The sequence below is a fragment of the Etheostoma spectabile genome, chromosome 15 (assembly GCF_008692095.1).
Source record: "Etheostoma spectabile isolate EspeVRDwgs_2016 chromosome 15, UIUC_Espe_1.0, whole genome shotgun sequence".
Lineage (NCBI taxonomy): Eukaryota > Metazoa > Chordata > Actinopteri > Perciformes > Percidae > Etheostoma > Etheostoma spectabile.
The window spans coordinates 22,748,986-22,756,755 of NC_045747.1; the positions used below are offsets into that span (position 1 = coordinate 22,748,986).

The window sequence follows — 7,770 nt, forward strand, 5'->3', positions numbered from 1 at the left end:
CAATATTTTATTGGACACAATATATGTATTCAACATAGGCTTAAATAAAACAAAGAGACAAAGGAAGCGATCAAAGTCCAAAAAAGATGGAATGTTCAGCTGTTGTTTATGAGGAAACTCGGCCAGAATTACAAGAGTGTGAGGGGACCAGATCGTTTTGTTAAAAGGATTGGATGTAACTTATTCTTTGAACTGTTGGCGAGTGAGCAAAAAAAAGTTATGACGAATCTTCAACGTCGTGGATAACGACGAGGACAAAGGTAGGAAGCACGCTCGACTTTAGACAGAAACGGTGGATAATCTTTCTGTCTTTACTTCATAGCGGATTGAGACACGTAAACTTTGTGTGTGGGCTCAATGGAATCATGAGACTTTAAGCTTCTAATGATGTGCGGCATGGCCGTGTGTGGATGTTAATGCTTGCATTCTTGAATGAAAAACGTATATCCCAAATTGGAGAAAAAGGTTTCAGCAGAGGAACCGTGCTTCAAAGGTAGATCCCCAGCAGCAGCCAATCAGGGTTGGGCAGTCTTGCTTCCACCAATTATCCAAGTAAGTTCACGAGAGGGACAAGGCCAAAAGGGACAAGGTTGTCTCCAAGGAGAAAGGTGCAGAAGAAGTCTTCTGCAGTCAATACACATGTTGCCATGATACTGAAGAAAACTCCTTGACTTGAATGGCAGGTCATCTAGATTGGTGAGCTTTAATCTCGCACTTTGTTTGACAGTCTGGCAGTGCCAATTAGCCACAAGAAAATGGTATATTAAATTAAAGCATATCTTGGACCTATACGTACATTGTAATGGATACTTATTAGATATTATGATTGTTTGTTGTTGTGACAGTGGCAACACTGGAATAATACTGCAGGAGGAACAGCATCTCCACAGTGTCATCTCTCGGCTCACAAAAAACTAAGATGTAAAAACACAAGCCTACCTTCACGAACTATTTAAGAGGTAACCTGCAAGTCTAGCTCTTAATTATCTAGAAATAAAATACATCCATAGTAGGTTCTATATATCATCTACTGAGTGATGTTTAACTCCTTGCCAAGTACTAGCGCTTCTTCCTCAACAGGATCATTGACAAAAGAAAATGCCGTGTTCGGAACAAAAACGGTTATAGTGTGCCTAACACAGTTAAAATAACAACACTGTTTTTTTTTATCCATCCAGATAACAAACTGCGCTAAAATGCGCAATAGAAATGAATGAGAAAATGAAAAAGAGCGCTGTTCAGAGGGAGGAGACTGAAACTATGTTTCCATCCATCCATCAAATCCAAAAGTGATATCGAATGAAAAAGCCTTATGGAAACAGTAAAAGTCAATGGAATTCATGGAAGATCGACTCAAATGAAATACGTTTGGTCACATGGTATTTCTCTTATCGATGCGGGCTATACGATAAACGCTGAGGGAACATATTTGCCGAATAAATATGAATTGTCAATTAAGTTTTAGGTAATTTTATGGTTGCAACCGCCACAAAACAAGAGTTTAGTGTATTTCGCCCCGTATTTCCGTCTGTTTGCCACACCTGTCAACAAAGACAGAGTGAAGTGGACGAAGAAAGAGGCGAAGACTTCTTTAATTTATTTATCAGGAACTGTGAAGGAAACGGCCGACCAGAGTTAGGACAAGTGTGGTACGTCCCCAGAGTAAATGGAAGGCGCTCAAACAGGGCAATATAACTAAAAAAAGAGTTGTCCGCAGCGGTGCTGGGAGGACAAATAAAAGCCAGTTGCATCTGACATCATCTTAGCAATGAGTTGATAGTGTCGTTGTTTTCTTATTATAGCTTGAAATGTCGCTATCAGCTGCCACATAAGCACTGTTACAACTTGTCCCATTTTGATCATTTGTTGGTAGATAGAGCAATCCATTTTTTTTAGAAAAACTTTTTTGCAAATTCAGTGCAAAATGAATGGAAACATCCTAAAATGTCCTCTAATCAATTCGATATATACCAATCTGATCACAAACACACATGTGAAGTCATTACGCCCAGGTTTTTTAGTTTAAAAGCCGTTGGATGGAAACACATTTTACCAGCTTTTTCGCTGGAATTATTTTTGACAGATAATTCAAATAATTGATTGACGAGTGGATGGAAACTTAGCTTGAGAGAAAGTCAAGGTTATTTTAAGAAAACCTGCTCCGACCAGGTTAGGTAATTAGTATGTGTCCGCTATGGACATCACCCTCCTGTAGCGTTATGGATCATGGATGGAAGGTACAATAAGGTTTTATTTTGCATGTTACCACTCCAGTGTTATTCTTTTTATTTTAGTCAGTGAACTACAGGATATACCAGATGGATTGACGGGGAGATGGACGTTATACATACGCTGTGGACAAGCAAAGCCAGTTGGTTTGCTTTTTGTATTCGAGTTAAATTTAGCTGGAGCAGCTTTTCCGTGCCGCTCCACAGCACGCATGGCTGCACTGTTCTGCCATGTTAGACAAACAAATACCACTTCAGAAATGTGATAGAGGCACAGAGGCAACGCTACTCCTCCATGGGAAGCTTTTGATTTTCTGCAGCCATTATAAACAACATTGGAATTAAACAAAAAAGGAGATTGTAAATAGATCCACAGTGAGCAGAAAATTCCCAATATATTAAACTCAGAAGCCGGTGGAACCTCATGCAGGTTACCATACAGGGCAGGAGAGGACGCAATTAATGAAATGACTTTAGCACATTTAAACGATAAAAAAGCCATTAGCCATAAGTGCATGTTCAAGAGATGGAGACAAAACGAGTGAAGATTAAAGTTGACATTATTAATTTGGTCAGCAAATTCAGAAGGGAGCATTATTAAGTATCAAGTAGCCAAAGACTGAAAGCATCCACTCTAAATACAGACGGAAGAGAATTTCAGGCAGCTTTTTGTAATTTCCTAACAGGTTAGTGTGAGCAAACCACTTTTTCATGCATGAAAGCATGTGCTAAGATTAATTGGCTTTAAACCACTGACCTTTGAGAGGGCACATTGCACCCAGGCTGCTGGAGGGTAGAGACACAAGGTTTTTAGGTTTTATTACAGTGTGAGCTATAGAGTGAGAACTCAGACCAGGAGAGGTTCATTGTGAGTAACTGGAGGTCTAACAACATTGTTGAGTAAATTTGCATGATCCACTTATTATGTGCCATCTTGACTATTAGTGGGGTAAATTAGTGATGAATGTATGCATGTGTTGTAGTCTCTTTGGTATAGGCTTCGCCTCTAAGGGCTACGCATTGGGTTTATATCCTTCGCGCATGCGCAGTCGGGAAGATTTTCTTCCGCCTTGGTCCGCACGGGCCTCAACTACGTCGCATTTAATGTATAGTACACAGCGACCCGTTGTTGTCTCCCACTTTTCTTCAAAGCTTACGCAGTATGAAGACAAGAATTTCAGTGCCTGCCTCGGCCGCCGTCTTGCCGCCAGGCTCTCACTCGCCACGCCTCCTGCCAGTTTTGCGCCATCTAAAGAGCTAAACTGCAGGGATAAAGCTCTTCTGGTCTTGCCAGAGCAGGGAAGCGGAACGGGAGCGGGAGACAGACGGAACAAACCGGCGACACCGGATCGCTGGCGGACGCCGCTTTCGACGAGCATGGCTCGGTTCTTCGGACAGCGCCGCGTTACAGGTTTTTCCTCCTTAACTTAGGAGGAATTCCCTCTCCTGAGGGGATTGGGCACTGAGACGCGCGATCGACGCTCTCCCACGGAGCTCTCTCCGTCTCCCGAAAGACAGGGCCATTTTGAGCGGGGATGTTTAAGCTCTGGAGCCGCCCTCTTCAGGGCCCCACTCTGGCCGCGCTTTAAAGGCTTCGGCCATTGCGCCCGAGCCGCCCCCTTCACGGGCCCCACTCTGGCTGGCTTCACAGAGCTTCGGCCACTTTTGCGGAGGGCGGTTTCTCCCAGCCTGGGAAACTGAAGGCTCGCTCTCTGCTACAACCGAGCGCATGCAGGAGGGAGATCTGTCAAGGCTCTGGTGGCACACGGAGCGGAACAAGCGCGGCCTGGTCCCGACCTTTGTTTCAGCTGTGTGCCCCCCCCCCCCCAGCCAACAGGGAGACGCACTGTGCAGCTGAACAGCGCTCTTCATCCCCAGTGATGACCAGAGACCTTTTGGCTGGTTGGAGCGGGAACGCTCCAGGACTAGGCTTCCCCCCTGCTGTGGTGCGCACCATCCAGGGCTCCAGAGCCTTCTGTACCATGCAGGTTACCAGGGCGCTGGTCGCCTTTCAGCGCTGGCGCACAGGGAGGGAGCGGACTCCACATCGTGGTCCCCTGCCTCTCGTGTTGACGTAACTCCAAACTCTGATGGATAGCTTTTTGGCTCCATCTATGTCAAGCTACGAGCTGCCTTACTCCTACCAGAGGACCAGGGTGAGAGGACAGTTTTGCCTATCCCTGGTGAAGCGTTTCCTGAAGGGGGTTGGGCACCAAAATCCGGCTGTTCGGCCCCACTACCCCCTAGGGGACCTAGCTCGGGTGTCCGGGCTTGGGGAGCCCCTTTGAACCTTGGCGCAGGCTTCTCTCAGAATGCTGTCGCTAAAACGCCCGCTTCTTTTGCCTAACGTCAGCCAAAGAATGAGTGAGTGATTCATGTGCACTTCGTCTTCTCGTCCTGGCCTCTCCATTAGACTACAAGGGCTGTCGCCGCCTGTGGCTCTAGCTAAAGGCATGGCAGCCGACATCACCTCGGCAGCCTCCTGTTTTCCCCGTGCCCTTCATCCGCTTCTATGTACGACGAATGTCTGAACATGTGTATTGTTCTGTCCAAATCAACAACGTGTAATGCTGCGTTGGATGTGCGTTATGAGGACAGAAGCGGATGCCGCTTGTGGACGCAGTTTTATGGTTTCATAACATGGTACTCCCAGGACCCCTATGCACGAGTTGGTTGCCGCAGCAACCTTCCCTGCTGTTTCACTCTCCTGTTTTTGGAGTATTTTGTGAGACGCAGTCTTAATGCATACAAGTCATATCATGTTACATGCACGGAGATAATGATGTCACTCCGTTGCAAGCTGGTTTTTTCGCCCGTATAAGGGCATCCTTGCAGGGTAATCACACACAATTCCCATTACTCATTGAAACTATGCCATCACATTGCGGGCCTTATGAACTTTCAGGCCGCGACATTAGAATGGCGGGCTTTATCAGAAGAATGACTCGTATTAAGCCTCTGTACAGTGTGGAAAATGTGGTCTATGTTCGGCTGTGGGCCCTGGTGCCGCAGGTGGCATTGACTACATCAGCTTTGCCTAACCAATAGCGTAGCCCTTAGAGGGCGTAGCCATATACGAAATAAAACAATAGTTACTTTGGTAACTCCAGATTATAGAGTATAGGCGTAGCCCTCTAAGGTCCGGGCCCCTGCTCCTAGAAAATTAGTTGAAGAGACGAACAACGGGTCCGTGTGTACATATACAGTAAATGACAGACGTAGGTGAGGACCGTGCTGGAAGCAAGGCGGGAAAGAAAATCTCACTACTGGCATGCGCGAAGGGATAAACCCAATAGCGTATACTATACTCATAGAATCTGGAGTTACCAAAGTAACTATTGTTATGGGTCTGATTCATATTATTCAAATTTCTCCCCATGTTATACTTCTGCGTAAAACTTAAACATATTATACATCGTGAGATTCATGTCTGTTCATTTATTATTTGTCTCATGGTTCTACAACCTTTACATTCAAGTGATTTCAGTGCAACACAAATTTCTAATAGCCCAGTTTCTGAAAGGAAATGATGTTCATAGAGGACTATGGACAACAGGGTTGATGTTTTACAAGCTTTTTTTGAAAATTAAATCTGATACCAGAGGTTGTCAGAAATCTTTAGGGCTCAGGGTATTTTGCAACGGCAATGTAACGATGCACCCTCGATATTCCTGACGTTTGCCTCCGCGCGCTACGCGTTCGGTTCCAATTTCGCGGGATGAGGCTTGGCACCCAAAGTAACTGCTTGCAGTTATGTTAGTTTTGTGTTTGTTTTTCTTTCTGCCTTTGTATACTGTACGTTGTCGTGTTTTAATGTATTGTTGAGTTTTATGTTGGGACCCCTGAACACAGATGATACATTCAAGGGGTTTATCCTAAGAAACTAACTTACATATATATTAGACAAAACACAAGCAAGTAACACATCACTGCAAAGCAACACAGAAAGAAAAGCAACCAAACAAAGAAACATGCTGCCAAATCCTGATGAAGCCAAGCAGAAGTTCAGCGTGTTACTTCGTTCTCATTCCCTCTCCCTCTCTTTCTACTGCTGCCTCTATCAGCCCTATGTACAGTGGGGTTTGAAAGATTGGGCACCCCAGGTAAAAAAATGGATTAATGTGAATAAAGAAGAACAAAGAAAAGGGAAAAATCCAAAAGGCGTCAAATGACAGATAAGACAATCGTCATAAATGTCCAAAAAGTTAAATTCCATTCATTCCACTTTCAAATAACAGAAAACAAAAGAGGCGTCTGCCAAAGTTGGGCAGAGTTTTGGCATGTATCGCCCCCCCTTTGGAACGCTGAGACCATGACAGTGTCATGACGGTGGCCGGGAAGTGCAAAACAACATTACAAAGTGTGAAACACTTTTACAAAGTTAAGACAATTAACATTTTAAAAAATGAATAATTACAAAAACGCAAAACACTTTTACAAGAACAAAACAAATTACATTTTAAAAAACAAATTAACAAAACGCAAAACACTTTTACAAGTCCCGAACTAATTTACAAACGACCGTTTCTTCACGGGAAGGGAAATACACATATCGGGAAGTGAACGGAAGTGACAAGGTGAAAGGTATTGTGGGGAGCGCGGTCAGTTCGTGTTGTCGTGTGGAGTAAATGGGGTAATGAAGGTCATTGTGCCGAACGGACTGCAACCGAAGGAATTTTGCCCGTTTTGTGGGAAACAAAGGAAACACATTAACACGGTTTTGCTTAGTCTGTGGCGGTGGTGGGAGCTTTAAAGGACGCGGCCGGACGGAAACACCGGGCATACTGCATCATGCGTCAGTATTTTAATGGTGCCATTCCTACGCTGTAATCGTGGACATGATGTTGTTGGAAGAAATCTCTATAACTGACAACTGACTCCATGATGAATTAACCACAGGTGTATTCTGTGGTCAACATGAACTGCGTTACCGAGCGTTTACGGCACGGACCTGATGGGAAACTTGTCTAGTACAGAGGTTTCCCAAAAAAGGCACTTAAACAATAGTGTGCTCAGGGTTATATTGGTTCCCTGTGGGGCCGTGATTGGTAGCTATACTGTTGCGGGGTTACACTCCTGCTCTTTCTTCCCTCTTTTCTTGCCTGTATTATTTTCAGTTATCATTTACTTCACAAGACAGCTTGTTCATCCCTTCTGGTTTGTACGTCCTGTTCTCGAGTTATCAGACGTCCTCGAACTTCAGTGTCCTTGGCCATCCATCTCCTCTTCCCGTGCTCACTGTAGTATCTGACTAAGATAGCCTGTTGTTCTTCCTCCTTTAGCTGAACCCAGCTGCAAAGCATAATGTATAATATGTCACACCATACAAACACACTCTATTTAGTCTTGTTAATCAGTTAGACTTTAAGCAGCTTTTACGTGGCCGTTCCTGAGTGCGTTCATCACCACCTCAGTCATTGTATTATTTCCCCAATGTCAAGCCTACCGATTTTGGGTGAGGGACGTAGAAGAGGTTTTCTCTGAGATCTTCCATGAAGACCCATGCTTGTACAAGTATCTCTTTATAGGGAATGGTGTAGCA

At 44.5% G+C, this 7,770-nt stretch overlaps 1 long non-coding RNA gene across 2 annotated transcripts in view; it reads left to right on the plus strand.

The window, feature by feature from the left end:
• Positions 1-1,513: 1,513 nt before the first annotated feature.
• Positions 1,514-7,770, plus strand: part of LOC116703385 (uncharacterized) — a 7,119-nt gene continuing 862 nt past the window's right edge. Inside the window, exon 1 of one of the 2 annotated variants that reach the window (XR_004335417.1) lies at positions 1,514-1,526. This is a non-coding gene — a long non-coding RNA (uncharacterized LOC116703385). Of the gene's footprint in view, positions 1,527-6,905; positions 6,917-7,770 lie in introns of those variants that run through there. The other variant, XR_004335418.1, reaches the window with a different exon arrangement.